General features: G+C 49.1%; 1 protein-coding gene across 2 annotated transcripts in view; it reads right to left on the bottom strand.

Moving 5' to 3' along the window:
* The window catches only part of CORO2A (coronin 2A), a 61960-nt gene extending 44329 nt beyond the window's left edge, over positions 1-17631 (bottom strand). For both annotated transcript variants that reach the window (XM_074932274.1, XM_074932275.1), the window contains exon 1: positions 17566-17631. The gene's annotated coding sequence lies outside the window, so the exon portion shown is untranslated. The remainder of the gene's footprint in view (positions 1-17565) is intronic.
* Between the last annotated feature and the right edge of the window lie 5890 nt (positions 17632-23521).

Genomic DNA, 23521 nt, shown 5'->3' with positions numbered 1-23521 from the left:
TTTTATAACTGATAACCATTGTGCTAGTAGGTATTGTACTAAGTTATAATGATGCACTTATGCTGAAGTAAAAAGTGCTAAAGCACTGAAATACTGCAGCCTGAACAACAGGCCCCAAGCCGAAGCTGCTAACTTAGTATGGAATCATTAACAATGTAAACTAGCTAGTGAAAGATGCAGCCTAGAATATAATCAGTAGTGAGGACAAAATGCTGAGAGAATGTATCCAACTTCCCGCGTTTAGCCTGTTCAAGGCTGAGAACCCGAGTATCTGGCCCTGTTAGAAACTCCCTTGGTTTCCCCCCCTGAGCCCTGGCCAGGCTCTGGGTGGAATCCAACAGGAGAATGAAACCAGAAATTTTCCTCTCAAAGCAAAGGTGCCAGCTCTTCTGGCCTGTCGATCTCTGGTCTATAGTCTGGGCCCCTTTGCCGTGACTCTGGCAGCCTCACCTACGGGTGGAGGCACCACGTAGGATTTCCCCCTTGCCGGGACAGGCTCTGCAAACCCTCGCTGTGACCGGGGCTGCCCAGCCACTGCGGGGTGGATGGTGGTGATGTGCAAGTAAGTGGTGATGGATCTTTCTTAATCACTGTTACCTTTCTCTGGTAGTAATGATTTGATGCATTACCCTGTATTTTCCTGTTTGTTGCTTTAGGTGCATTATTCTGCCTTTTCTTACAGCATGTTTTACTGTTACATTATTTGGTTATCACCAGTAAAATACGCCTACTCTTTTCACTCTGGTGTCCGAGTTTAACTGGCATCCTTAATCAGCAAAACAGCACCTCTTAGGTCCAGAATGTCGAACTGTGGCCCTTTGCCAGTCATTTCTCTGCAGCGTATGCACACAGCAGCTGTGCCATATGGCCCTGCTGGTCTACGCTAGGCATTTCCCTTTCCATGATGCATGGATTTGCCACAGCCATGTTACAGGTTGGCATGCTGGCTCCAATCCTTATCCAGACAACATTTTTCACTAATTCGAGACTCTCAGGTTTACATTTTGAAGTTTGCATTTTTTAAAAAAAATCCACCCACACTTCCATCCTCAAAGTTTAAAAATGTAAGATGAGTACATCCTCAAAAAGGTAACCCTGAAGGCAAACAGAAATGTCAGTGTTATCTACAACTTGTAAGATACACATATGAAACAGTATCCTGCCTTTTACAGATGTTTTATCACACTCTGTCTTGATCTACTGCTTCAAGACAAAATCAGAGCCCTCAGAACTTCATCACCAGCCATCAGCCCCCTGGGTTGGGTGCCAAATAAGCACAGACCCTTTTGTTTCTGGTGCAGCTTCTCTCAAACCTGTCACACCAAATGGTTTCTGAGCTTCACAGCTTAAGATGAGGTCCCCTTCAAGCCATGGATGCTCTCCTAGGCACATCTGCAAGAGAGCAGGTCACGCACCCCCAGGTGCACCTTGTTGTCCAAATTCCACTTCTGCTGTAATAACACTATCAAGGAGAAATTATCAGTAATAAATTCCTTTGGGTCCAAAGTCAACCAAACAACATGATTATGCAGCAATCCAGAGCTTTAAATACCATCTGTATGTGTCATCTCAAACCATACTACAAGCTCAGAGGCTACAGATTTATTGTTATGAGAGTAATAAACGTGGTTTTCACCTCTTCGCTCACAGTTTGGTTCCGCCTAATGGAGGGCAAACAAAGGCAGTTGCCTCTTCCACAACTCTAGTCTGAGAAGCAAAATCCTGCCTACAAGGATGTTGCCTTGGAAGTGAGGGCTGTCAGTTCATAGTCCCCAGACGGACAACCTGGCCACTGGACCATGGCACTGACCATGTCACTTGACAGCCAGTTGCTAAAAGACAGCAAAGGGAGCCACAGAAAGATAAAGAATCACAGAATCATCTAGGTTGGAAAAGACCTTGAAGATCATCTAGTCCAACCATCAACCTAACACTGACCATTCTCAACTCCACCAGATCCCTCAGCGCTGTGTCAATGTGACTATTAAATACCTCAGGGATGGGGACCCCACCACCTCCCTGGGCAGCACATTCCAACACCTAACAACCCCTTCTGGATAGAAATGCTTCCTGATACCCAGTCTAAACCTTCCCTGGTGCAACTTGAGGCCATTCCCTCTTGTCCTGTTGCTTATTACTTGGTTAAAGAGACTCATCCCCAGCTCTCTGCACCCTCCTTTCAGGTGGCTGTAGAGGGCGATGAGGTCTCCCCTCAGCCTCCTCTTCTCCAGACTAAACCCCCCCACTTCCCTCAGCCGCTCCTCATAGTTCCCAGGCTGGCTTTTTATGCATTCCACCCCCAGACTAATGCAACTGAAGTCAGTGACCACAACTGAAAAACAAAGTCTCCCTTTCTCAGTCCAGTAAGGTCTTCTCCCCACCAGATATGGTGCAAGCAGGAAAAGCATGTCCTGTCTTTGACTCCAGGGTTTGCAGTATAAGCTGTTTCTGCAAGAAGTGCACACTGCCAGCTGCCAGCAGCTCAGAAGGAGATCTCTGGGACAAGCATGCATGCTGCAGTTGTGACTCTTCCCACAAAAAGAGGGCCCCTATCTCAGATCCCATGCTTGATGATGGCCCACTGAGCCCAGCACGCAGAAACATAGGAGCTGTCTCCCACAGCCCTGCTGCTGGTGGTGGGTGCCCCAGTGTCTACATTCAACAGCAGGAATCTTCACGGATAAGACTACTGAATATGCATTAATGGAGACTCCAGCCTGGGGCACTGTTACGGCAGACACTTGGTTTTCAAACCACGTGTTGGCATGCATACCGCATCTCAGACACTTGAGTCCCGTCAGGGAAGCAGTTTAAATTGGTGCCACAAGAAAACTGAGTTAGGGTGAAGTCTCACAAACAGGACCAGTCTAGCAAGCTGTTTTGTATGAATAATGCATTAAAAAAAAAAAAAAAAGGGAAGCCGGGAATAGTTTGTAAACAAGAAAGGAGGTGGAGAGCCATTAGCTAAGTGATCTCGCATTCCTCAATTTGCTTTATCAATCTCAGTATTCAGGGGGGGAAAAAAAAAAAAAAAAAAAAAAAAAAAGCTTAAAAGCAAGCCAGGCTCTCTAGTGAATCAACAAAACCACACAAAGGACTGTACCACTTCTCCTAGCCTCCAGGCTGTGCATTAGCTTTTAGCAAAGGTATCTACTACATGAATAATGCAGTACGTCTTCCAGAGCAGAGCATCTGTACTCCAATCAATCCACAGTAGCAAATAAAAACCTTTCAGCACGCCTTTCTATCAGGCAGCAGGACCTTTTTACAGCTGCTCAGACGCATATTCTTAGAAAAACAACCCTATCTGCTACCAGAGCTGGAAGCCTTTTAAATCGGCCAGCTGGGAACCAGCCTTTTAAATCAGCCATCCTACGATGGACCTTGATTTTATCAATTGCCTTTCTTTGTCTTTTGCTCCTAAAGGATCCACACCCACCGTTACGGGGCTCAGATTAAGGGAGCTCAGACTAAGGTTTCAGTCCAGTTTCAGAAACAGACACGTGCCACCCCCCAGAAGCAGCAGCTCACAGCCTGCAGGCCTGCCCAGGCACCCTCTCCTTCCCAAGAGGGGCAAGGTAGCCCCACCAGTCACACAGCGCACTTATCACATCCCTCTCCTGTGCTGTAAAGCAGCCTTATAACCACAGAACCCCTCCAGAGACCCTTCACCAAACCAAGCCTGTCATAAGATCAAACCCCTGTATTTTCAGAGGCAAAGCAGGTAATGAGATGTGGTGCTTTGTCCATGTCCACTGATTCGCAGAAACAGACTCTACAACTCAGTTATAAAGCAGGTATGCTTACTCTGGTGCCAAGGTGCAAGGGGAGCGCTCCACAAAGCTTGCACACCTTCAGCACATTTTACCAAAAACTTATAGAGTGTAGATATACATATTCATTGGGTTACATAACACAAACATACATATGCATGAGTAAGGCTGGGTTAGTTTGAAACGCTGGTGTCAGCAGTTTATGCTCTGCACCTGTGCATTGTCTCCTGGTGGTCGAGGCAATGAGAAGAGATGAGGCAGGGAGTGAAGGAGTCGCTCAAGATGGAAATGTGTTGATTTCCTCATCCACAAAACAGCGAGGCCCAGACCTTTCTCTGAGCAGGCACAGCAGCCCCTCTTGCCCCTTGTTGTCCACGCACACTGGCCAGGGCAGGACGTGAGCTCTCACATGTGTCCCTGGGAGGAGGCATGCCAGACCTTCCCCCATGCTAGCAGGAGATCAAAGCTTACGCAGAGGGTACTAGGTGGAGAGGCAAGACAGTGGCTCCTCCGCTGACACAGACATCATCTGCTTGGATGACAAGCAGAAACAGGTTCCAGTACTTTTTGCCACTTGGGCCAGGGAAGGTAAACACTGCATAGAGACCTGGCCTGAACTGAACTGCAAGACTCCAGGAGCCCACTGCAGCCCTGCACCCCACAAACATCGCCACCAGCTAGTGCTACATCAACTCAGAGCATCCTTCTAGTGAGGACCCTCAAAGAAGCCCACTAAGGGGCAAGGACATACCAAAGCTCCAAACTTGGCAAAATGCATAACGCATATCATGCTAATTTTGTTCATGTTAGAAGATAGAACAAGTGTTATGAAACTCAAAACAGTTTTAAGCACTTATGTCCAGGGGCAAGCTAGGGCTGTCAGGAGTGAAACAAGACCACTCTCCACACAGCAGGGCTGAGACAGCAAAAAACCAGTGGCCATCCTGGATGAGCTTTCTAACTGCATTTGTATTCAGTCAAAGTTGAAACCACAATGCATTCCCTAAGGCAGGCAGCAACACCCAACAGGGTCCAGCATAAAAAAATCCCTGATAGTGACACCAGCTCACAGTATCACCACATCCCCACCACCTGGTACTACTCCATAGCTGTGCTCTACTGTCATGCTGGCACAGCAGGGAGATAGACAGGGAAGCATATGTGCCTCACAAAAATAGCTTGTTATAGCTGCTATATACCAGGTTATTTTTAACTGGGTCATCCCAGCACAGCCAGTGGCAATGGCCAGGAGCAGGGAAAAAAAGCAAAGAGAAAAACTGGCAGAGACCACAGCCTCATGCATCTGCCAAGAGTCCCAGACTCTCCTATCACCCGACCTGACGAGGAGCCCAAGACTGTATGTTGGGTAGAATCCCCCAGAACATTGTGAAGCGAAGCCACATCATGAAGTACTGGCTGAATTGTCACCCATTCTTTATTTTATTGCTGGGGTCTCTTCCAAGCCTGACACTGAATGTGTACTTGAGCCTCCCCTGGGACAAGTGGGAGAAGCAAAAAGAAATTATTACAATAAAGCATACATAAACACAGGGAAAAATTAGGCCAGAAGGCACTTCTGGAGGTTCCAAGTCCTATCCTCAGCCCCCAGCAAAGCTCACTACAAAGGCATGTCATGTTGCTCGGACTGTCCAGCTGAGTTTGGAAGATCGACAAGGCTGGAGATCCCACAGCCTCCTAGGGAAATCCGTCTGCCCTCAGTCTTGTGGAGAAGCCCAGGCTGCAGTTTGCTTGCAGGGCTTGCAAAGTTACCCAGATGACTCTGGTCAAACTTGCTGCTCAGCACAACCCTTGTGGTCTTCACTGAAGAGCTGCTCTCTTGCCAGTCAGACCTAGCCTGCACCACTACAGGGAGCTGCTGCAAATCAGGGACAGTTGTTGACATTTATCTTTGCTGAAGTTCATGAGGGGCTGTTTTTCCCCTCATGTGAGGCATAAAGCAGGCTGAGAGCATACAGGTTGCTTAGGAAGCCATGGGGCTGGGAACTCCCCAGGGGCTGGGAAGTGCCCATGGAGGGTCTGTTGGCAGACCTTCGGCTTCCCTGCAGTGGCCTGACAAGCATCGCTCTTCCCATGAACAACCAGATTCAACCAGGAGCAAAGGAGCCTGAGGCATCTGTGGCACCCTCACTGCTGCCAATGGCGCCTAGAGCTCCACTTCCTGAAGGTTCACGCCTCTCACTCAGGCACTGAGAGTGAAACACCACCTCACTACACATGAATTCCCCCAGGCTGCAGGAAAATTTGCTTCATGGGTATCTTTAAGCCAACGTCAGCTAGAAATCAAGCTGAAGGGCACAGCCCACCCTCCAACAAGTGTGAAGAAACTTGTACTCGGTCAATGCAAAGTCAGTTTGTGAGTCCCAGAAGGGACAGGGGAATCCTCCAAGGATGATCCCACCCTTGGAGGCAGCACTATTTTCTGGCAGTTCGGCTGCCCCCTTCACCATGTGTACCGTGTCTGCTTCATGTGGTGCCCCTACCCTGCCAGAAAGAAAGATGATGCATTGAGGACAAAATGGCTTCAACCAACATGGCCTTTAAGAAACACAGTAGTGGACTGAGGGAGTGTGAAACGCTGGCAAAACTCAAAATGACCCTGAAACTCAGCTCATTTTCATTAGGCTTATCCAAGCTCACAGGAAGGGCAAGAGACAATATGACTGAAGCAGAGGATGAGGCCACCCCAGCCTTTTCAGAGAGCAAGACCCTCCTTCCCCTGGTTCACTTCCAGCTTTCCAAGATAGCCTGTGTACTCCAGCAGAAAGATAAAGTTGACTTGCCCACATTCTCCAGAGACAATACCCTCTTTCACTCTGCCGGTTACCTGGGCAGCAAAGAAAATATTATTGCTTATCAACTTCCTTGTGAGTACTAATGTCCTTCTGAATTCAATGAGAGGGCAAATTCCACCTTACAGAGCTTTCCTACCCTGGCAAGATCTTGCTGTTATGAAAGAAAAGCAAATACAACAATCCCAGTTCAAAGGACAATAAAAACTGGAAGACTCCTCCACGTTCCCACCCTGCAAAAACTCATTAAAAAAAGGAAGTGGTGAAATGCACAAACTTTAAGAGACATTGCCACATTTCTAGTCAGAAAGGCAGCCTTGAAAAACTCATTATCTTACCCTCTGCAAGCTCAGCAGTTTCTCCTGAAACCAGAACACTATGCTTTCACTCTCCTACTTCACAGGCAAAAGCTTCCTGATACTCAAGGCCAAGACAGCTTCTGAGTTTCAGCAACCAAGGTTCAGCTCCCCACTGAAAAGATGCAGCTGGGTCTCAAGTAGCCTGCCACATTGTTTGGGAAGGTAGGGGTGCTTGGTCCCACTGCTCTTTATTGTGACATCTAAGCATGCCTGCAGACATCTGGCAGATGGGGTGACTCTGCCAAAGGCTACTGTACAGAAGGCTTTCCTTGCAGCAAAGCTGAGCATCACCGTTTTTGGGAGTTTGACCACCTTCAAGGAATCCCAAGACCTTAGTTAGTTGCCCACAAGAATCAAAGTGCATCCACTGGGCTAACCAGAGTTCTTCCCAAACCTCTTCTTCCCAGCTGAGGAGTTGTGGATGCTACCAGGACACAGATACATTAGGAAATCTGAAGTGGCCAGTAAAATGGCGAGGCACTGGAAATAAACCAAGTGCAGATGTTCATCCTGAGTTCGGTGAAGGTTTGGAGGTTACACTCTTCACTTGAATGTCTGAAGATACAGCCCTTACAACTACCGTGATCTACCATAACCACATTCCTCCATGACTGAATGTTTGTGTATCTACCAGCCCACAGGCTAGAATGGTTGCAGGACATTACGAGATTCTGGCCAGCGAGACCAGGCCTGGCCTTACAATCTAACCTCTGAAGCTACCTGGGAAAACTGAGAGTCTGATCAACCAGGTGAAAATAGAAGCTGCTACAGAGCTGGGACACTAACCTGGCTCTGAGTCTCTGGGGAGGAAAGCACAAGCACAAATGCAAGGACACAGTCTAGGGGACCTCGCCTCTGGTGGTCTCCAGACCAGCCTCAAGTGAACCTGCCCATAGCTCTGTATCAGAGTGGATGTGGAGCCTTCAAAACCCCCAAGGATAAAGGCCTCCACCTGCCTGATTCCAGGGCTGCACCACCCTCCTAGGGATGCAGCTTTAAAGGTCTAACGTCTGACCTACTTCCTCCCGCTGCAGCTTGTGTCCTTTTCTCCTTGTTACACTATCTATCACTGCCAAGAAGAGTCTGGCTCTGTAACTGCCCTTCCAGGAGCTGCACCCCACTGTTAATAAATTGGTTTGGCAGCAAAAGACACAGGCACCTACTACCATGGACTAGAGAAGAAGCAGCTGTGGGTTTCCCAGTTGTGAGCCAGGAACAAAGGGAAACAATCCCTGTCCTTCTGGGAGCAATGACAGCAGGACCTTGTTCTTTGAAAGGTGGCAGGCAGCACCAGTGGTCTTCTCTGAAGCCCACAGCTAGAGAGTTCTTTCACCTCCTCTGCAGCATCATCTGCATGCAAAAAACATTCAGAGGCTAACAGAAAAGAGAAGTATGGGGAGCTCTCCCACACCTGTGCAGCACCTGTGGAATTGCTTTATGATTCCAGTTGAGGCTTTTCTCTTTGACTAGCTGATCAAATCAGACTTGACATCTCTCTGTTCCTTGGAAAACTCCTAACACAATTCTGAGCTCTCTAACAGCAGGCCCCATCAAGCCAGTGAGAGAACATGGCAAAGGCAGGTGTTAAGAGACATAATAGCCACCACTTTCTTCTGCAGCATCACTAAGTTTTAAAATCAATTCACCATGTAGAGCAGAGATCGTGAGTTCAGTTTTGCTCGTTTTGGTTCTTAGTCTGGTTTTGACTGATGCTGACGAAGTGGGAGGATTTCCTGCCAGGGAAATGAGATTCTGTGCCCATTCATTCACCCACTGGGCTTGGCAAATGCAAAGTCTCTGGGAAACCAGTGGCATCACTCTGAACCAAATCCATCAGTACAAGTGCAGAAGTAGTCCTTGGTTCAGACTGGGAGTACTCTTTTGAAGCAAATCTCCTTATTGCTGCCATTTACTGCACTCCAGTTTGCATTGCAAAGCCATTTTGGAGCATGCATACAGGATTCCCTCCAGATGAAATTAAAATCATTCAAGGATCAGAGCCCAATGCACACCATCTGATAATGAGAGCAGCTGGGTCAAATTAAAACATCCAAAATGTCTGTGGATATGAAGCTCTGGTACCACTCTTTCACTCCACAGGTCTACTCCTCTTGCATCATAGATGTGGCTATAGTTAAGAGAGAGGTGAGATCAGTCACTGTGCAGACATTTTTCCATAGACATCCCTCTCTGTTTGACCTTCAGCCTTGCCTGTCATCAGACAGACTATTTTCTCCACCTCCTCTCCTCCAAGTACTGCTCTCTTATACTAGTTCTGGGTGTTCTTCCATCTCTGATCATTTTGTTCAGGATCACTGCTTCCTGTGACCAGTCCCCCTCTTCACTCCCATCTATCAGCAAGGAAGATCAGCCTTTTCTCCCATAGAGTAGTTTATTTCCTACATACTTCATTCCTGCCAGCCTCTTTGTGTATCTCCTCCAGTATGAGTTTTGATCATCTTCCAGCTCTGTCCTGATGCACCACCTCTCTCTCCAACCCTTCCAGCTGGGGAGCACCCCTGGCAGAACCTCCACATTCCAGCTGAGCTCCCTGATAGAGGCTCAACCTCTGTCCCTCTACCATTGCTACTTTTCATGCCAGCTTATTTCTCCAGCATAGACAACATCCATACTGACATGATCTTTCCTCTGCCTTTGAGTCAGCTCTGGGCATCAGTGCCTCAGGGACTTTTTGAGCCAAAGGCTTATCTGTCTGTTTAGCCAGCCCTAATGGATTTTCCCTGCATACATTAATCTAATGGCTTTTCATGAACCAAATCCCCAACATCCTGTCAATGAGTTCCACTGTTTATCTGTATCCTGTAGTTCCTGGGCAGTGATAAACAGAGGAACAATCACTCCCTATCTGAACTCTTCATCTCATCATCCAACCATATGTCAAAGGCCATATGTCATATCCCTTTTCAGGCATACCTCTTCCAAGCTAAGCAGTTGTCCCTCTCTGCCTTCTCTTCTGCACTACTAGGCCCTCAATGAGCTGCAGAAAGCTAGCACTGCATGGGGCATTCAAGACAACTGCACTGTAGATGTTTCCAGACAGTATTTGATCTTTCCACAGTATCAGCAGAAAGGAAGAAACAAAAAAAAAAAAAAAAAACGAAGGAAAGGTAGCACACCTCTTGAAGTCGGGCTGTGAATTTAAGCAGTATTTGAACTCCTGGCATAATGCATGCCAGCCAGCTTGTGCCGTGACTTCCATGCCTCAGGCAGCAAAAACAAAGACTGTCTGTGTGAAGAAGAGTGAGAAGAAAAGCCCTGGGTAGGACACACTGGGCCACACTGCACCTGACTGAATATGCAGCTTTCTCTGGATACCTTTTATGTATTCATGAAATCACATCTGCATTAGGGCTTTTCAGTACCAGAGAAAGTCTTCAGGCTCCAGGAAACTTTTTCAGAGAGCTCAGAGCCAGGGGAGAGTCAGCACTGTACTCCCAGCTCTTGCTCAGCCAGAGATGACAGCAGGTGGGAACCGTCCCCACAAAGGGGTCCCTGAGCAGACCTGAGGGCTGCAGGTGGGTGCTATCGCTACTCTGAGTGACAACCTCGGTGCCCTGCGATGCCAGGGAACCCCTGGCACAGGAAGGACAGCAGACAATGACACAGGAAGATATGGAAGTATAAAAAGGGAAAGGTTTTTAGAAAGACCTCAAAATAAAGATCTGAATTTCTTGGTGAAGACTTGCCTTTCTGCAGGAGTTCAAGACAATTGCAGATTTCCAGACTTACAGATTAAGACACCATGCAATCATCTGCCTGTACTGCCAGTGGCACCAGTACCTCACAAAAGCAAAAGATGAGTGAAACTCTTTTAGTGCCACTTACAGTGTCTGTGCCATAAATCTTCCAAACCCCCACAGCTGACTTTGACTGCAAGACAGGCAAAGACAAGACTATAAACACTTTTTTTTTTTTTTTTTTTTTAATGTAAGAGACAAGCTATCATGAAGCCACAGAAAAGTTCATGTTGCAAGTCATGCTGTCAGGGAAGGAAGAGTAGGTAAGACACTGGAACACTCTTCTGAAATACACAAAACCATACACAAGATTATGACTGTTTTACTGGTTTCTCAAAATTGAATGAGAAGGTGGAGAAACTGTTGCTTCAGTTTCCTCTTTACACATCAAACAGATCTACTCTCAATTAAGCTTAAGAAGTCCTGTTCCACTAACAGCCCACAAAGGCCTGGGCACCAAAACCAAGCTCTCAGCAGTAAGAGATTCCCCAAGCTAGCAGCCTGATAAGCTTTATTTAAATGTTTTTTGAAACTTCAAGGATGACCACAATATACACAAGGACATCCTTGATATTTTGCCTTCATCCAGTGGATGGACCCATAAGGCAGATGCATGTGCTGCAGCAGAAAGTTAGGGATTCTCACCACTCATCCAAGTTCAATACTCAGCATAAGCATTGGGAAAGAAGCATGGAAGATAGGGACCAAGGCAGACTCTCCATGTGGACTTAAGCTACAGGTTTCCTTGGTTTAACTCCTTAGAACTTTGGTTCCTGATATCATTACAAGGTTTTCACATCACAGAATGACAAGCAAATTCAGGGTGGAAGGGGCCTCTGAGAGTCTGTAGGCCAAACTCCTGGTCAAAGCAGGGTCAGCCTCTAAAAATCAGGCCAGGTTTCTCAGGGCCTTGTCCACATGAATTCTGAAAATATCCAAAGGTGGAGGTACTACAGGCAAGCAAACCATCCTGCTAAGCCCCTGTCTGGCTAATAACTATGACCTCAGTCAGTCAATACACACCAGCCGCAGAGGCAGGTACTAGGTACTAGTCATACACAGTGCTTTGTCTCCATGAGGATGAGTCATGTAACTCCTCCTCTCCAGATGTCCTGCCAGCACAATCAGTGAAGTCCATCTCTACTTGCAGTCAGTATCCAAAGTGGCTCAGAGGACTCCTGCCTTCAAATGGCCATCCCTCCAGTGACCATAAAACAAAACTCAGGAGAGGAAGTTAGCTGTTATGTTGGGGAAAAAGGATATACCACCTTGGGGCACTAAAGGCAAAGCCCAGAAGAACATGCTGAGAGCTCGGAGAGAGGAGTGTATGCTCTCCACCATGGTGATACAGGATGCTTCGGAGGTGACAAGCTTGGGAAAAAAATCTCTGCAGGATGCCAGATAGTTGCTGTTCATCTAATGGCAGGCTGAGAGATGTCACCTACTTCCAGGGAACACTGCTGCCTGCACTGAGTGATGATATTCAGAGGATCATCCTGTTCAAGTTTCTAGCAATGCACCATCCCAGGAAACTCTTCCCACGATTCCTCCTCTTTGCTGCTAAAAACACAACTGCCTAATTATTTTGCCAAATAATAACTTCTGTTTCCAGCTTCTGGCTCTTGTTCTGGTTTGTCAGCCAGTTTGAAGAATCTATTATCTATAAAGACACAAGAGGTTTCTGATCTTTTCAACTCCACAGGAACAAAGAGTTACCAAAACACAACCTGAACACCAAGAAAGACAAAAGTGTCAGCTTTCCTCTTGAGCTGTTACTTATAAAATATCAGTGAGGGGTTGAGATTTTCTGCTCCAAGACTTGGTTTGCCTCGCAGGGTGCATCACACCCATAGCTACTGCACAGCGCTTAATGTACGGTAGCAGGCACAAACCTCAGATAGATGCAAGGGACCATAAAGTCAAGCCCTTCAATCCCTATTAAGACTTTAAATGAGTGCCATGATTTTTAAAACTGAACTCCTACTGATTTCTATGGAAGATGTCAGATGCCAGGCTATCACTGGCAAAATCAATCATTTCAATTAAGACTTCAGGCATCAGTTACTGACATCAAGCCCTTTGCAAATTTGAAGAGAAACATCAGCCACAACCATGACCACAGACAGAAGGGGTCAGAAGAGAGACTCTGATGCTCCCTGACTGTAAGGAGAAGAGCCTCTTACATGTAGGAGGACCTGAATCTTATGAGAGCAGGAACTTGGAGCAATGCTATTCTGATTTTGTTTTTGTTCCTCTGTGTATGTATTTTGGTATTCAAATTAAATTAGACAAAATGGCAAAGAAAAATAATGTGAAATAATTACATTTAAGTAGATGTTAGCAAGACAATCTTTGACTTCTTCTATTTGTCTAATGCAATTAAAGAGCTGTCTGGGTTCTCTGTGCCTATTAACCTGCAATTTTGTTGACAGCACAGGCTCCTTTCAGTGACCAGACAGAATGGAAGAAACTAGAGGATGACAAGCAAGATTGGTCCTTCCTGGCATCATTCACGTTACCGGTAAAGACAGCATTCCTAATAACATCAATGTCAGGTTCCTTAGAAAGGAGCACTGCAACTGTGCCAGCGTTTCAGGCAATATATTAGCTACACTCTTCTATGTTTCTAAGTTTCTATTTTTCAAGATTTGTGTATTCTTGCTTAGGGCAAACACTGTGAAACACTGGTTTAAATAACTGGTTTTAAATAACCTCACATGTAACCATGTAGAAGGTCGCTGAGAGCTGACCGGTACTGGCAGAGCCGAACTTTCCACAGCCTGGAAAGCAAAACACCACAGATGCCCAATAGGAGAAGAACTACCATGCTACAGAGGGTGGAAGCTGCAGGAGGAAGAACGAGATGAAGTTTGGCCTCTCCTGCTTTTCGCAAACTATCTAATCGGTTTCCATGGACTTTGTCTCAATCTCAGTGATAAAAATAACACAAATGCTGGGAGTTTCTGCTGCTTTGTCTTCCTTATCATTTTCCTCAGTGACTTTGTCCCACTGAGGGAGAGAGTCAGTACAGAGTCATTGGTGAGAGATCTCCTCTCTTCAGGTAGGGATGTCCTGACACAGAGATAAAGAGCACAGCGACTCACCAGACTGGAAAGAAACCCTTGCACAAACCAAAGCCCAGAAGGATGCTCAGCAGAGAGAGGGAGAAAGACGCGAAACTGCCCTGGAAAATGTGAAATCGTGTGAAAGAGAACAGGGAGCACGTCAACAGGGGAAGAGAGAACAGGGCTTGGAGCTGCACACTATTATTGGTCCTATCATGGGCAGCAGCATGTCTCCAAGCTTTAGAAAGAGTTTTGCTTGGCTGAGGGTCAGAAAATCCTATTCGTGAATTTCAAAGTGCTTTGGAAATAGTAAGCATCAGCATTACCCTAACAGAGCCCTGCAGGGTGTATTTTCAAAATGGAGAATTGCGGGCAAGCCTGTAATACCACAGAGGGGAAATCCCTGGAAATACTAGGCGAGTCTGGCTTCTACTTGCAAGTCAGGATAACCTTGTGAGTGTGAAACCCTCTCAGCCCATACAGCCTCCTGGATGATCTAAAGGTCTTTCCTGTTTCTCCTGTGGGGAAGCAGAAGGCACATCAGTGTAATTGCTATGTGCTGCAGGTTGCTTGCCTCAGTGAGCACTCTGCAGCCAGTGCAGCTTATCGTGCGCTTAATGGATGCCCAATAATGAGTACATGTGAAGCACCTCACCACATTATTGCTCCTGTGTCTTCTTGCCATAGGAGCAAGAGACCAGACTGTCTGTGGCCCTGTTGTGCATCAAGAGGTAGCCAGCCCCAGCTGTTTCAAAAAGCAGCCACTGTCCAGCCTCACCAGGGATGGGTCCACAGGTTCCCTTGGCTTTGAGCAGGAGGTTTAGTAGCAAGTTCCTCAGCAGCTGCCCAGACATCAGCCCACCAGCCAATACTGGCTACCATTTTGTTGCCAAAAAAGACTGCTGCTGTTTATAACTGGCAGATGGGAATACACAGGTAAGGAGGTGGGATTTTTTTTTTTTAATTGAAGCAAACACTTCAAGCAAACTTCCTTGGAGAAGGTTTAAATATAAGTGGAGGATAGGGTCTGGCCATTACAGATCAAGAATCTGCTAGGTCCTCTTGCACCAACCAAGAGCGGATGGTGGGGAACTCATCTGGGACAGTTTCCCTCTACCCCGTTTATTTACAGAAGGTCTCTGTCACACCCTGTCACGTCACACCCTGTCACAACACACCCTCCAACAACTTCCCCATCAAAATCCCTGCTGTGGAAACCAGGGTGCACCAGGGTGTCCAGCTTCTGTGAGTGAAGGAATACAAAAACATCAGAGGCAGCAAGCTGACCACAACATATGTGAACCTGCAAGGTCATACACAAATCTACCCTAGTTTGCCCTGAGGCAGCTGTTTCTCACTCAAAAACATCACTTTCACTTCTGGGCATCTGCCAGAGGCTTCAGCTCTCTCCGTGTCTCTGTAACACTGAAGCAAGCCTGTGCCTGCACACCTGCAGCTCACAGCATGGAGACCTGTTCAATACTCAAGCATACAGCCCCAAAACACGGTCCACACAGCACTCAAGCATCTGGCAGTCCAGACAGTCCCCAGGCAAGGGAGAACTGCCCTTACACAGGCACCACAAACTGGTTCCAGAGACCAGCAGCCTGCCCAGTGCCAACCTACCTAGAAAGAGACTCACTGAAACCTGCAATGGAATCAGACAACCCAGAATACATTCATTATCCAGCTACTAACAAACGCAGAGACACAGAAACATTCAAAATATCCATTACTGACATTTTCTGAGCAAGGAATCTGCTTGAAGGGGACAAACCAACATACTCAAGACACAGGCAGAAACTACCCAGGGGAAAAAAGAGAGTGACAAAGCCACCACACCTGGATGTACCCTGACCTGCTATCAGGAAGCCCAGCTGCTGCACAGACACTGCCAGCAACCGGTCTGATCAATGGGAAAGAGGTGAGCAACACTGCAGGACAAGCTGATGCAGCTGGCGCAGAGGGCAGCAGTCTCCCTCTCCCCCCCAGCCTTGCAATACTCGCACACTCATGCAGAGGTGCTCTGCCTCCGAGGAAGACAGGTGAGAAGGAGCTCAGAGCAGAGCTGGAGTGCAGGCAGAAGAACTGTCTGCCTCTTTGTCCAAATGTCTCCAGCACCTGAGCCTTGCACTTCCCAGGTCTATGGTAGCTCTAAGGAGATAACAGAACTTGATTTGTTGCGATGGCCTGATGAATTGAATGAATTTGAAATACCTCACTGATGGAGCTAAAGCTTGTCTACAATAATGCTAATTTACCAAACAACATCAGCACAGATGAAAACACCTCCTTTTTGCCTTGTCTCTAAGAAACAACCAGCTGCCCCCTATCCTACCTCCCGAAGCTTTGCTCTAGAGTTTCCTGAAATGCTCACACCATAACATGAACTCCCGGTGTGTCTCCACCAGTCACTCCCTATCTCTGATCAAACCAGGAGAGATCAGAGTGAGCTCTCCAAAGAGGGCACAGCCAGTGCGAGAACAAAGGGAACGGCAGGGCTACACAGGCTGCTCCTTTGTTAACCCACCAGGGAGCCTGTGCTGCGAAGCTTAAAAGGCAACAGAACACCCAACCTCCGCCCAAAGTGTTCTCCAAATCCTCTGCAGAAATCACTTCCCTTGAGCACCTTGAAAGAAGCCAGAAGAGGTTAAGCCTGTCCAGGCAAATTCCCTATAGTCACTGCAGCAAACACAGTGCCTTCTTAGGAGGTGTAAGAAGAACAGGGGGGATCAGGAACAACCAGGATGCTGCAGGGCTGCTTTTCTGCACTACAGCGCAAGGCAAGGAGGGCACCACTCCCTACAGGGTGAACAATGGATGTTCAGCCAGACACTGCACGTAGCTGCCCTCCCCAGGCCACGGGGTCTTGTTTGCATCATTTCATATCCCTTCGCAAGGCCCTGCCTTTGTCCCTGATAGAGGCTGCAGCTCCAAAGCCAGACCCAGGGGAAGAAGCAGTCCTCTAAAGCTGTGCTGCCTGAAGGTAAGACCCCTTCAAGGACTTGCCTTGAAAGGAGAACTGGCACCAGGAGACCCTGCTGCCAGAGGGGATGGCCCAGATGTCATTTATGTGGCTGTCATCATGCTCTGCGCAAGACGGGACCCGCGCTGACATCAAGCACCCCAAAATCCCCAGGACTCCAGCACAGAGACGTGTATGAGGCTGCTCTCTGTTATCTTAAGCGAAGTTACACAGGCGACAAACCCTGCTGCACCGGCAGGCAGGGCCGGCAGCACCCGGCATGATGCTGACTCCCACCTGCCCCGAGTCGGCAAGAGGCCCTGTTGCTCCCGGGAGCGGAGCCCGGCCCGCTGCAGCCCCCCCGGCCCGGCCGGCTCCTGCCGGGGGCCGGCCCTCGGCCTGTCACGCTCCGCACAGAAAATCCCCCCTGCAGTGACCCGCAGGCACAACCCAAGGGCTGGGCGCTGCTGGGAACCCGGCATCCTGCCCGGGGAGGGCGCGACCAGCAGCGGCCGCCCCGACTGCGGCCAGCGGGGAAACCCCGCTCCCGCCCCACACGCCGGGGGATGCCCGAGGCCCGCGGCACCGTGCGGCCGCCGCATCCCCCGCCCGCCGGTGCCCCCGCGGCTGCGGGCGGCGGCGGCGGCTCCGCACAAAGCGGGGTGGGGCCGGCGGGGGCTGCGGCACCCCCGGCGCAGGGTAGGGCGGCCGCCCCCCGCCCCGCTCCGCGGCGCCGCCGGGCTCGGCTGGCCCCAGGCCGCGGCAGGTGTCCCGGCCGGCCTGCCCACGCGCGTCCCGGCCCCACGACCCCCCACCGCCACCGCCGCTCTCGTACCTTGCCGCGGGCGGCGGGGGTCCGGCAGCGCGCAGCCTGTGCGCAGGGCAGCCGCGCCGCGCCAGCCCGGCCCGGCCCGCCCGCCCGCGGTCCCCGCCCCGGCCCGCCCCCCGCGCCGCGCCCCGCGCCCGGGTGGTGCCGGCGGCACTCGGGGCTGCCCGCCGCCAAGCGCCCGAGCCGGACCGGGGCCCGCGGAGCTCCGGAGCGCTCTGCCCGGGAGGTCCGGTGCGGCGCGGCAGCGCGGCCGTGCCCAACCCCTGGGCGCGATCTGCCGCGGAAAGCGTGGGGCTTGCTCTGCTGCAGTGGTGGGGAGAGCCTCTCCGTCACCACGGGTCAAGCACCTCTCCTTTCCCTGGGCGCGGGGAGCCAGCCCGCCTGGGCCAACGCGCGCAGTTCCCTGACGCCATGCACGCAGGCCCCCGGGTCTGTGCCCAGGGGTACGCTGTGAAGGCTGGGTGCTTTTCCAGGGGGATCATCCTGGCAGCATCATCTTGACGAGTTTGCCATCACCTGCACAGAGGGCACCCACACGCCTTGCCTTAGCTCACAGAGCTGCTGAGGACTTGGCGCACATTCCCATATCCTCCATGCGACCACCAAGCAGTGGGGCTGGCACCCTGAACACTGCACACACCCCTGCAACGTGTGTTAGTGTGCCAGCCTTAGCTGGAAGGCTCTGTCCGGTTCCGCAGTCCCCGGCAGATGGAGAGACACTGGCCCATGGGGGCCCAAAGCTGCAGGTCCTTCACTGGGGGGAAATGGCTCTAGAAAGCCTCTCAGAGTTGCAGAGCTCACACTCAGACTTTGGGGTTAGCTGATACACCAGCAGCACTACAAGCCCACCCAGATGAGGAACCTGGACAGCAGTGCCCAAGATCAAAGAGCAGAGATTTCCTTGGCCAGGTCACCCACTCAACTGACACCACTCCAGTCCTGTGTGAACAGAACCTGAGACATCTGGCTCATCTCCATACTTTAGTCCCACCAGTCTGTTGGGTAGCAGGGGCAGCTCTGGACTGAGCCAGCAAGGTGTGACATGACTGTGAGACTGAGTGTCCTCCACAAGTAAGATGCTGCAGTTCAGATGTCTCTGATTTGATTCTGTGGTGGTGATATGGGAGTCTGCCAATCCCTCAGGGCAGCTGAAGTCCTTCTAGGGAAGGAAAAACAGACCCTTGACAAAAGCAGTCCCACCAAATCCCTCAAGGGACCTGAGCAAAATTTCAGAAGCAACCATCAGCCCCAAGAGTGACCTCCATGCCTTGATGTGAGGTGCCAGGCTAGGACAACCCAGGAGACGGAGGCACTCAAGCAGAAACACAGCTGCTGAAAAGCACTATCCATGGATGGAGTGCGGGAAGCTATCCAGCTGTGGACACAAATTGTGGCTGCTCGTGCAGCAGCTGTCCTGGACCCACCCTGACTACAGGAATGGAGATGACTTCTGTAACCCCTCAGGACCTTCCCAGTGCGTGTTCACATCTTCACCATGGAGAGGTACAAGACAAGGTCAGGTGCTGAGGCACAGATGATCTCCAGTGCTTGCTTCCACACACATGCTGTGCTTCAGCCCTGGTTGAGCTGTAGAAGATTGCATGCAGGACTTACAGAGGGAAAAAGATTATCCTTCTTTGACATTATTAGTGGGAAACATTTATACTGTCTGCAGCCCTGTCCACTGTAGGCTTCTAGCTGTGCTAGTCATGTACAAGTGCCATTTCCCAGAGCTGTTTTAGGTGCCAACAAAGTGAATGGTTTTGCTCCCATTCCACTTTGCAGTCTAAGACTGGATGACGGAGACTGGTGTCTGTACTGGGGGTGTCCTCAGTGACTAAGGTGAACTCTGCTCTCTGTCTTTTTTCCTGGGACTTCTCAACTAGTCATCCAACAGCAAGGGCCTTTTCACATCTCGCTCAGATGAGGGGGACAAGTGACTCAGATTCGCAAATCCCCGATGGAGCGGACAAGTCTCCAAGTCCAAGCATTTATTAACTACCCACAATGTACTAACACATGATAATTGGCTAAGTCTATAGCAAGTTGTGGCAAGCAATGCAATATGCCTTGCATTTCCTAATGGGAAAGGGAAAAGAGGGAGATAGAGGGAATGGGGAAATACAGATCACCGGTCTGGGTTTCTGTGCTGATCCCACCAGCGAGGGTTCCAGGAGGCGGCCATCTTTTTCGCTTGCATCCATCTTCTTCACTTCACTGCTCTCTCCAGGGCCCTCCCTTTCTTCCCCCTCCTTGATTTATACCCACTTTCCTTGGGTCCATCCCCTAGCTCAACACACATGTGTATGTATCCCATGTACGTGGAGGGGTGAGGTGTTTCATGGGATGATGTCATTAGCATGATCATGACAGCCCTCATTAGCATATTGAGGGGTGATAACTTTAATATGCATTTTGTGGATAATGAAGCAAAGTTCATTCACCAGACAGATGGCCCTTGAAATTTGCCCAGGTGCCCCAGAGCAGAGCCATCCTATCTCCACAGGGCTCCCCCCTCCAGCTGCATCCTGTGTTATTGGGGCAGCCTCACCAGCTTCAGCCTCCACAGAATGCACCCTGTGACTCATACTTTTGTCTTGTGTTTGAGGCATTTTTTTCAATCAGCCTCAACTCTTGCTTTCTCAGGCTGCTTTTCTTAGTTTCTTGCAGGCCTGGTTTCTCATCTCTCACAGACCTGGCTGAGCAACCGCTGCTGACAGCCTGTGTCCATGGAAGTGGCTTGTGGCAAATAGCACCCCACACACAACACTTGTCCTGCTGTGTAAAGGGCCTCCAGCAGCCCTGAAGAAAACAGTGTTGTTAGTAATTTCTGTTGGGATCCAACAGCAGAAGTTGGAGCAACTTGCCCTTGTCCTGGTTTTAGTTGAGGTAAAGTTAATCTTCTTCCTAGTAACTGGTACAGTGCTGTGTTTTGGATCTAGTGTGAGACTAATACTGAAAACACACTGAAGTTTTAGTTGTTGCTAAGTAGTGAGTGCTTCTCCGAAGTTAAGGATTTTTCAGTTTCCCATGCTCTGACAGCAAGCAGGTGTACAAGAAGCTGTGAGGGAGCATGGCCAGGACAGCTGTCCTGAACTAGCCAAAGGATATTCCATACCACAGAACATCATGCTCAGCATATGAACTGGGGGGAACTGGCAGGGGATGGATCACTGCTTGGACATTGGTCAGTGGGCGGTGAGCAATTGCACTGTGCATCACTTGTCTTTTCTTGGGGTTTATTTCTCTCTTTTTTATTATATTCCTTTTCATTATTATTGTATTTTTTATTATTGTTGTTATTATAATATTTTATTTTAGCTATTGAACCATTATCGCAACCCATAAATTTTACTTTCTTTTCCAGTTTTCTTCCCCGTCCCACTGGGAGGGAGGGAAAAGTGAGCAAGCAGCTGCGTAGTTCTTAGCTGGTGGCTGGGGTTAAACTAGGACAGCTCTGTAACTCTCTGCCATCCCACATTTTTAAGTACCAGAAATCAGGCCGGAGGCAATCTAGTGTCACCTCTGGACACCTCTTCCCAGCTTGTGCAAATTAACGAAAAGAGGAAAGCTACCACCACAGACAGCAGAGTTCATTATGGAGGGGAGCCTGACAGCAGCACCATCGAACACCACCATCAGCCCACCGCTAGCCAGAAGCCATGTGAGGCACTGCAGCCTGTGGCAAGCCACCAGGAAGAGCAGAACCGGCACCTGTTGTGGCTGCTCTGTGTTGCAGGAGCTACGTCGGTGTGGCCAAATCTGTGGTATCTGTGCATCTCTCACCTAGCTGGGGGCAGGTTCCAGGGAGCAGGGTCCTGCCTTGCAGGGAGCAGTTGCAGAAGTTGAAGAAGACATGAGACAGAAGGAAAACAGCTTTCTGCTTAGTGATATGCCTTGCAGTCCTAGGAAGGGCATGACCAGTTTGCAGACATGATACCAAATCAATTTACTTTAATATCACATAATACTGGTGCACAGCCCTGTATATTTGCACTGAAGGGGAGGCACTGCACTGAGGACAAGGGGCCTGACATGCCTGTGGTAGGTTTGGATGGAGCCACATGAAGGAAATTGATAATGAATTATACCCAGTTAGCATCATATTTAACAAGAACTTCCATAGTTCCCACCTATTCTGCTATAATTATTTCCAGCCCTGCAAAGTTCATTATCACTGGCTGTGCCACATGTATGGGGACATGTGGTGTGGAGGGGTAGTGTGGAAGCTGGGCCCACACACCTACCAGCTTTGGGTACTGCTTTAAAATGCCATTGTAATGGTATTGTCAAAACTGGAAATATTTTCAGAGTCTGTGGCACCAGCATTCCCCCTCAATGTGCGAGAGCTTTTATCATGTTGGAAAACATTATCAGAAGATGAAGCAAAAAGTATATCACTTGGTTATAATTTCCTCTGGAACTCTTCCTCCCTGGAAAATGCTGCCATGAACAATACTTTGATACTAACAGAATCACTTCATAAAAGATAAAAGAAAGGTATTTTCAGCAGGAGGCTGTGATGTTGGGCTGGGCACTACTTTTTCCCAAGGGACCTTGAAACTTAATTTTACTTGCTTTGCATGTTGCTTCAAAGCTTCCTAACAGCTTGACACCAAAATGTGCAAAAGAGGTTCTGTATTATGAAAATTAAGCTTAAAACCAGAGCAGATACTGATCCACCAGCTTTGCGCTTGGCAGGAAGCCATCAGTTAATAACAGGAAGAAATGGGGACTTTGTCTCAATAGCAGTGGACCATGTGCCTAAAGCAAGCATCCTGACTGCAGAGGGACAGGGGACTCCTCATCCCAAATGCACTTGCCACAGTTAGTGATATCTCCTCTTCCACTAACCCAGTGTGCCATTTTTCTCTCTGTACAGATCCTGAAGCTGAGCAGAAAGCACACAGGAGTATTCTCACAATTTAGCACCTCAGTGCAGCCCGCAGCCTCTCACTGAACTCCAGAAAAGGGGTTAAATTACCCTGAAGGGCATTAAATTGTATCACCTCCACTACTATGGCCCTGGTGTGGGAAAGTGGTTTGTCTTCTTGTACCTGGCACGTCCCTTGGCCAGACAGAGCTAACGTTCTGTAGAAAAGCTCTTAGCACTGAGAAATGGCTGGAGAAGTCCCAGCTTTGGCTCAGGCCACCGAAGTTAGCATTTAAATGGGAAAAGAGCCAGCCCCAGGTCTGTGTCTGTGACAGTGGTGGGAGGTTGCAAGCTGGAGGAGAAACACAGCACTGTGGGGTAGATCCTGCTACAGGGTGTTGTTGCTTCCTGCTCATGGACAGTGCCTTGTCCCTTAGCTCTCTCCTTCACACAGGACAAGAAGCTCAAGCTTGGGATAAACATTAATCCAACACAGAAACAACCTCCCCAGGAATGCCTCTTTCTGGGGCAGCGTGTCAGGATACAGGAGTGGATCGAGTGTCTTTGCTGCACACGCACTTTTGCACACGACAGCTGAGCTCCAGCATATAGATATGGTAATAATGGTGGTTCAGACCAAAGATCATGCCAGCCCAATACCACACAGGGCCAAAATGGGGTGAAGAAGGGAAGCCTCCCAGCCTGTACCTCTGTTCAAACCCCTGTTTGCAGCTCAGGGACTTAATGAGCCAGCAGTGGCTTTCTGTATGTTTGGCCATCATCCACCAATTTGTCCTCTCAAAACCATATAAACACTTGGTGGCCCTGAAGTCTGCAACTACAAACTGCACATTCAGGGGGACAGGGACAGAAATCTCTACCATCCTTTTGAGGATGGGAGCTGGTATCCCAAGGTTTAGATTAATGAAGAGACAGAAGGCTTAACAACTAGTGTTATGCATACATCAAAGCTAGGCAAGGGCTGACTCTGGGGTGGAGAAATACTTGTTTTATCCACAGGCACAGGAAACTACTGGCCAGGTCAAACTGTTTTTCAACCACAACAGTTGGCCGTGGCAGCACAAATTA

This window comes from Athene noctua, chromosome Z, assembly GCF_965140245.1.
Source record: "Athene noctua chromosome Z, bAthNoc1.hap1.1, whole genome shotgun sequence".
Lineage (NCBI taxonomy): Eukaryota > Metazoa > Chordata > Aves > Strigiformes > Strigidae > Athene > Athene noctua.
The sequence above is the reverse complement of the archived record's forward strand: the minus strand, read 5'-3'. Positions and strand labels throughout refer to the sequence as shown.